Genomic DNA, 8380 nt, shown 5'->3' with positions numbered 1-8380 from the left:
AAGGTTCCCCTCGCTTTGGAAGCACGCGAGGTCGCGGAGGGTGTCGGGGTTATTTTTTCGGCTCCCTGGCTTCGCGGGAGCGGCCTTCGGCTAGGGCCGAGGCCGTCCGGCCCGCGCAGATTTGGACCGGGGTCCGGGGCGAGTACCTGCCTCTCTCACGAAGGGAGTGTCACCGGTAAGAAGCCTCTTCCCACGTCTGCTTGCCGACTTACGCTCGCCCCGACGAGAGGCCCAACCGAAAGAGTGGAAAGGGGCAGAGATTTCCAGGGTCGCCCCACCAGGGATGCAATACCCCAGTGCAGACTGTCGGCCCTGCCCCGAACCTACTCGGTGGTTTGAAGGTTAACCTCTTGGGGAAAAGCAGCGATTCGCCTCGCGGTGCGTGCCTCCGCGGATCTAAACCCCCTCGATCGATGTGGGGCCAGAGGACCCCTTTTCCCCGTACGAAACGGCCGGCTCACCATGGGCTCGACATCCGTGGGTCGGAGAGTTGAGCGCTTACGCGCGGCGGGACCTTATAACCTGCAGCGGCTGAGGAGCGAAGATTTCCAGGGTGGGCCCCCGGGGATGCCATACCCCGAGCAGCCAGTCGGCCCCGCTCCTAGCGCGCTGACGAGCAATGGAGTCTTCCCCGCGGCAGCCACCGCCCTCGCCTCGCCGTCGGTCGATGAAGAGCCGAGTTCGCCCTCCTCTGCTCGGGACTCGGAAACGGCCTGGCCTTCGCCTACTCCGTCGGGCAACTGCCTTCCGCCAGCCCCTTCCCTCGAATCCCCTTCTTCCATTTTAGACCCGATCAGGGGATTGGTCAGCCCAGCCCTGGGGTAGGAAGAGGGGTTGGGGTCGGTTCGGCTTCCGGTGCCCCCGCTCGGCCAAAGGTCCCTCGCTTTGGAAGCAGAGGGTGCCGGGGTTATTTTCGGCTTGACGCCTAGTCCGGTCCCTGCCGGTTCCCGTGGAGGCCCGCGGTCAAAACCAGCTCCCCGGCTGTCGGAGCCGGAGCCCCGCAGCCCGAGCGGACGCACCGAGTCCCTCATGTAAGGGATAGCCGCCCCTACGGAACGGCCCGGACTGGGACCAGGCACCCCCAGGCGCCGAAGGGGTGGGTCGGCCGTGTTGCCGAAGCTTAGCCGGCGCTGATGACCGCAGCCCCTAACGATGCCCACAGGCGGGGGAGCCAAGGAGAGCACTAGGAAGACGTGGCGGGGTCGGACGGCTCAATTTCCAGGGTGGGACCCCGGGGGTTCAGTACCCCGGGCATCCGGTCGGTTTCGCCGGCGCGACCCCAAGCCTTCCACGGCCCCCTTCGTGGGTGCAGGGATACCGTGCAGGGTGCAGGCTTAGACGCCAATTCCCCAGAAGTTTTAGGGATAGGGTTTGTCCGGGCGCCACCGCAGCGACAACCTCGCAAGAAGCTCTCTTCCACAAAAGCACGGGCAACGTTCGTGTGCGAGTGTTGGTCTCCCATGGTCTACCGACTCCCCCGGGCGGCCCAAGCGTTACGCCCACGGCCGGGCCCTCGAGCAGGCGCACCCCTGGTGCCTCTCGTAAGGGAAGGCTACGGTCCTCAACCCCTCGTATGGCGGGGAGGGCGCATTTGAAACGCTAAAGGACGAGCCCTGTTCGGGACCTGGCGGGGATCCGCGGATTGGCGAGAGGGATGGGTCTGCCGTTGGTCAGAGGGGACGCACCCCTGGGACGCAGTTTGGCATTAGCGACCGATGGCCCATCTACGACCATGTACTCCGGGAGCGCCAAGGAGGACGCGGGTGGGCTTTGGGGGCAGACTCAATTTCCAGGGTCTGGGCGCCGGGGGTGCAATACCCTTAAGCGCTCATGTCGGTTTCGTCTGCCGCCCGCCTCTGGCCCGGCTCCTAGTGACGGGTGCTGTGAACGTGCGATCGTGCTTGCGGTTGAAGAGTTCAAAGGCTACCGCTGGGGATAACACGCCCGGGGAATTTAGAAACCCCCCCCTCCGCTACAATCTCTGCTTCTGCCGGACTCGGAGGGGAGCCGCCCCGGGGGCGACCGCTCCCTCTCCTCTTCCGCGGCGTGCCGCGCGCTTCGCCGTCAGCAGCGGAGCGAACCTTTTTCTCGGTCCGCAGCTCTTCAGGCGTAGGCGGGCAGCGCTAACAGGGTACACTGGGGACCACTCGACCGCAACCGCTCCTCCGACCGACGAGCATACCTACCGCGGATACGCCACGGTGGGTCTAAGCCTCGTCGCCGCCGCGAGGAGCAGGCGGGAGCCGTCCCTTTTCGTGCTGCGGAAATAAACCGTGGACACAGAGGTGTGTCTGCGCTCTCCGACCGGGCGGGGGGCGATTGGACTTGCCCGAGGGACACTAGGCGAGGCGCTGCCGCGGGAGCCGGAGCTCCGCGCTGGACGCTGCCGCCGCCGCCGCCGCCCCCCACCCACGGTACGGTGGAGTACGCCCGTTCCATACGCTTCGTAGCAAACCTCAGCCGAAGCAGAGAGTCCTACCGCTGTGGCAGGAGCGGGGCCGTGCGAGGACCACACTGGCACCGCGCTACACAACCTTAGGCAGAGGACCACAGCCGCTCACGGGGAGCGGGGGATTGATGCGCGACCAAGACTGAGGCTAAGGAACGCTTTACCATAAACCGGCCGGGGCCAATACCCCTGACCGAGCAAAGTGCCCTGCCCCGCCGGATCGCGCTGTGTCAGATCGATCAAAAGAGCGGAGAGCCGAGACTCTACCGCTGGGAGTTTGTGGAGAACGGCCTGGCTTGCGTCCCGTCCTCCCGCCCTCGACCTCACATGGCTAGCCTCACCCGCCGGGAGCCACCCCATTGGGGACCGTAGGGCGGAGAAGGGGTCTCCGCGTCCGGAATTTACTTGTGGAGAACGGCCTGGCTTACGTCCCGTCCTCCCGCCCTCGACCTCACATGGCTAGCCTCACCCGCCGGGCGCCACCCCATTGGGGACCGTAGGGCGGAGAAGGGGTCTCCGCGTCCGGAATTTACTTGTGGAGAACGGCCTGGCTTACGTCCCGTCCTCCCGCCCTCGACCTCACACGGCTAGCCTCACCCGCCGGGCGCCACCCCATTGGGGACCGTAGGGCGGAGAAGGGGTCTCCGCGTCCGGAATTTACTTGTGGAGAACGGCCTGGCTTACGTCCCGTCCTCCCGCCCTCGACCTCACATGGCTAGCCTCACCCGCCGGGCGCCACCCCATTGGGGACCGTAGGGCGGAGAAGGGGTCTCCGCGTACGGAATTTCTTGTGGAGAACGGCCTGGCTTACGTCCCGTCCTCCCATGGCTAGCCTCACCCGCCGGGCGCCACCCCATTGGGGACCGTAGGGCGGAGAAGGGGTCTCCGCGTCCGGAATTTCTTGTGGAGAACGGCCTGGCTTACGTCCCGTCCTCCCGCCCTCGACCTCACATGGCTAGCCTACCCCGCCGGGCGCCGCTCCATTGGGGATACGGTACGGCAAAGCGCGACGCCGCACGATGCCAACACTTTGTGCAAAAACCTGGCAGAGTCGACCAAAACCTCGCTTCTTTGACCGGTATTTTTGATGCTTTTCTCTGCCGCCGAAGGTGCACTGAGGGTCGGATCGCCCAAAATTTTTACCGGTCGTTTTGGTCTGCGGTTCTTCCGAGAGGTGCCCGCCTGACAGTTCTTTTTCAGCAGCCTCCGAAAGGCCATCCAGCGGGCAAGCCAGGGGTTGGCAGCCGCCGGCGGTGAGCCTTCCCCGGCCGGGGCAGACGGCTCCGACCGCAAAATTTTTTCGACTTTCGCCGAGGCCAAAACCCCATGCACTTTTAAAGCCTGCCCGCAGCGCCGTCTCCTGTCAGACGTCCCTTGCCGCCTGCGGTGGTCCTCGCCCGGCAGAGAGAAGCCGGAGTCGCCCCCTCTCCGGTTCTTTTTCACCATTCCGGAGCTCTGAAATCTGCCGGACACCGAGTGACCGAGGACGCTTCCAGGAGGGCGGCAGCGAGAGGCAGAGTGCCACCGGTCGGGTCGCCGGTTCTCCCACACTTTGAAAATTTTTCGCTTGTTCTGGTGGGATGGAGAGAGAGCGTGGCTTATGCGCCCTCTGCCCCGCGGTCCGCCCTGGCTGGCCTTACGCCGGTGGTTCGCCAGGCCACCGGCACCTTGTACGGCGGGGACGGCGTGGCTTATGCGCCCGTCAACCCACCTACTCGCCCCGGCTAGCCTTTTACCCGGAGGGCGCCACGCTCCGGGTACCAGTGAGCGGCACGAACCCAGTCATACCATGCCGCTCACCTCGCGCCCTCTCCGGCCTCCGCCGCGGAGACCTCCCGCTAGGACCTGCGGGGGGCGATTTCTGCCAAAATCTACAAAGTCCCCGATGGTTAAGGACGTAGACTGTTGAGCGGGACCTACACACTCTTGTAGCCGATGGGGCTCGCCATTTCCCGCAGAAAATGGACCACCTCCCGCAGAGGAACATGAAATGCCCCTTCCCGCGGGACCCGAAGGACCGCTCTGTCCGAGCAGGCCTCCAGGACCACGGCACGCAAAAGCGACTCAGTCCCGCTGGCATTACGGATCTGACTTTGTGCAAAAACCAGGCAGAGTCGACCAAAACCTCCCTTCTTTGACCGGTGTTTTTGTTGCTTTTCTCTGCCGCCGAAGGTGCACTGAGGGTCGGATCGCCCAAAATTTTTACCGGTCGTTTTGGTCTGCGGTTCTTCCGAGAGGTGCCCGCCTGACAGTTCTTTTTCAGCAGCCTCCGAAAGGGCATCCAGCGGGCAAGCCAGGGGTTGGCAGCCGCCGGCGGTGAGCCTTCCCCGGCCGGGGCAGACAGCTCCGACCGCAAATTTTTTTCGACTTTCGCCGAGGCCAAAACCCCATGCACTTTTAAAGCCTGCCCGCAGCGCCGTCTCCTGGCAGACGTCCCTTGCCGCCTGCGGTGGTCCTCGCCCGGCAGAGAGAAGCCGGTTTCGCCCTCTCACCGGTTCTTTTTCACCATTCCGGAGCTCTGAAATCTGCCGGACACCGAGTGACCGAGGACGCTTCCAGGAGGGCGGCAGCGAGAGGCAGAGTGCCACCGTCGGGTCCCCGGTTCTCCCACACTTTGAAAATTTTTCGCTTGTTCTGGTGGGATGGAGAGAGAGCGTGGCTTATGCGCCCTCTGCCCCGCGGTACGCCCTTGGCTAGCCTTACGCCGGTGGTTCGCCAGGCCACCGGCACCTTGTACAGCGGGGACGGCGTGGCTTATGCGCCCTCTGCCCCGCGGTCCGCCCTGTCTAGCCTTACGCCGGTGGTTCGCCAGGCCACCGGCACCTTGTACGGCGGGGACGGCGTGGCTTATGCGCCCGTCAACCCACCTGCTCGCCCCGGCTAGCCTTTTACCCGGAGGGCGCCACGCTCCGGGTAGCAGTGAGCGGCACGAGCCCAGTCATACCATGCCGCTCACCTCGCACCTTTTCCGGCCTCCGCCGCGGAGACCTCCCGCTAGGACATGCGGGGGGCGATCTTGACCAAAATCTACAAAGTCCCCGATGGTTAAGGACGTAGACTGTTGAGCGGGACCTACACACTCTTGCAGCCGAAGGGGCTCGCCATTTCCCGCAGAAAATGGACCACCTCCCGCAGAGGAACATGAAATGCCCCTTCCCGCGGGACCCGAAAGGACCGCCCTGTCCGAGCAGGCCTCCAGGACCACGGCACGCAAAAGCGACTCAGTCCCGCTGGCATTACGGATCTGACTTAGTGCAAAAACCTGGCAGAGTCGACCAAAACTCCCCTTCTCTGACCGGTATTTTTGTTGCTTTTCTCTGCCGCCGAAGGTGCACTACGGGTCGGATCGCCCAAAATTTTTACCGGTCGTTTTGGTCTGCGGTTCTTCCGAGAGGTGCCCGCCTGACAGTTCTTTTTCAGAAGCCTCCGAAAGGCCATCCAGCGGGCAAGCCATGAGTTGGCAGCCGCCGGCGGTGAGCCTTCCCCGGCCGGGGCAGACAGCTCCGACCGCATAATTTTTTCGACTTTTGCCGAGGCCAAAACCCCATGCACTTTTAAAGCCTGCCCGCAGCGCCGTCTCCTGTCAGACGTCCCCGCCGCCTGCGGTGGTCCTCGCCCGGCAGAGAGAAGCCGGAGTCGCCCTCTCTCCGGTTCTTTTTCACCATTCCGGAGGTCTGAAATCTGCCGTACTCCGAGTGACCGAGGACGCTTCCAGGAGGACGGCAGCGAGAGGCAGAGTGCCACCGGTCGGGAAGCCGGTTCTCCCACACTTTGAAAATTTTTCGCTTGTGCTGGTGGGATGGAGAGAGAGCGTGGCTTATGCGCCCTCTGCCCCGCGGTACGCCCTTGGCTAGCCTTACGCCGGTGGTTCGCCAGGCCACCGGCACCTTGTACGGCGGGGACGGCGTGGCTTATGCGCCCGTCAACCCACCTACTCGCCCCGGCTAGCCTTTTACCCGGAGGGCGCCACGCTCCGGGTAGCAGTGAGCGGCACGAGCCCAGTCATACCATGCCGCTCACCTCGCACCTTTTCCGGCCTCCGCCGCGGAGACCTCCCGCTAGGACATGCGGGGGGCGATCTTGACCAAAATCTACAAAGTCCCCGATGGTTAAGGACGTAGACTGTTGAGCGGGACCTACACACTCTTGCAGCCGAAGGGGCTCGCCATTTCCCGCAGAAAATGGACCACCTCCCGCAGAGGAACATGAAATGCCCCTTCCCGCGGGACCCGAAGGACCACTCTGTCCGAGCAGGCTTCCAGGACCACGGCACGCAAGAGCGACTCAGTCCCGCTGGCATTACGGATCTGACTTAGTGCAAAAACCTGGCAGAGTCGACCAAAACTCCCCTTCTCTGACCGGTATTTTTGTTGCTTTTCTCTGCCGCCGAAGGTGCACTACGGGTCGGATCGCCCAAAATTTTTACCGGTCGTTTTGGTCTGCGGTTCTTCCGAGAGGTGCCCGCCTGACAGTTCTTTTTCAGCAGCCTCCGAAAGGCCATCCAGCGGGCAAGCCAGGGGTTGGCAGCCGCCGGCGGTGAGCCTTCCCCGGCCGGGGCAGACAGCTCCGACCGCATAATTTTTTCGACTTTCGCCGAGGCCAAAACCCCTTGCACTTTTAAAGCCTGCCCGCAGCGCCGTCTCCTGTCAGACGTCCCCGCCGCCTGCGGTGGTCCTCGCCCGGCAGAGAGAAGCCGGAGTCGCCCTCTCTCCGGTTCTTTTTCACCATTCCGGAGCTCTTAAATCTGCCATACTCCGAGTGACCGAGGACGCTTCCAGGAGGGCGGCAGCGAGAGGCAGAGTGCAACTGGTCGGGAAGCCGGTTCTCCCACACTTTGAAAATTTTTCGCTTGTGCTGGTGGGATGGAGAGAGAGCGTGGCTTATGCGCCCTCTGCCCCGCGGTACGCCCTTGGCTAGCCTTACGCCGGTGGTTCGCCAGGCCACCGGCACCTTGTACGGCGGGGACGGCGTTGCTTATGCGCCCGTCATCCCACCTACTCGCCCCGGCTAGCCTTTTACCCGGAGGGCGCCACGCTCCGGGTAGCAGTGAGCGGCACGAGCCCAGTCATACCATGCCGCTCACCTCGCACCTTTTCCGGCCTCCGCCGCGGAGACCTCCCGCTAGGACATGCGGGGGGCGATCTTGACCAAAATCTACAAAGTCCCCGATGGTTAAGGACGTAGACTGTTGAGCGGGACCTACACACTCTTGCAGCCGAAGGGGCTCGCCATTTCCCGCAGAAAATGGACCACCTCCCGCAGAGGAACATGAAATGCCCCTTCCCGCGGGACCCGAAGGACCACTCTGTCCGAGCAGGCTTCCAGGACCACGGCACGCAAGAGCGACTCAGTCCCGCTGGCATTACGGATCTGACTTAGTGCAAAAACCTGGCAGAGTCGACCAAAACTCCCCTTCTCTGACCGGTATTTTTGTTGCTTTTCTCTGCCGCCGAAGGTGCACTACGGGTCGGATCGCCCAAAATTTTTACCGGTCGTTTTGGTCTGCGGTTCTTCCGAGAGGTGCCCGCCTGACAGTTCTTTTTCAGCAGCCTCCGAAAGGCCATCCAGCGGGCAAGCCAGGGGTTGGCAGCCGCCGGCGGTGAGCCTTCCCCGGCCGGGGCAGACAGCTCCGACCGCATAATTTTTTCGACTTTCGCCGAGGCCAAAACCCCATGCACTTTTAAAGCCTGCCCGCAGCGCCGTCTCCTGTCAGACGTCCCCGCCGCCTGCGGTGGTCCTCGCCCGGCAGAGAGAAGCCGGAGTCGCCCTCTCTCCGGTTCTTTTTCACCATTCCGGAGCTCTTAAATCTGCCATACTCCGAGTGACCGAGGACGCTTCCAGGAGGGCGGCAGCGAGAGGCAGAGTGCAACCGGTCGGGAAGCCGGTTCTCCCACACTTTGAAAATTTTTCGCTTGTGCTGGTGGGATGGAG

The sequence above is a fragment of the Engystomops pustulosus genome, unplaced genomic scaffold (assembly GCF_040894005.1).
Source record: "Engystomops pustulosus unplaced genomic scaffold, aEngPut4.maternal MAT_SCAFFOLD_390, whole genome shotgun sequence".
Taxonomy (NCBI): Eukaryota; Metazoa; Chordata; class Amphibia; order Anura; family Leptodactylidae; genus Engystomops; species Engystomops pustulosus.
Note: the sequence above shows the minus strand (reverse complement) of the source record.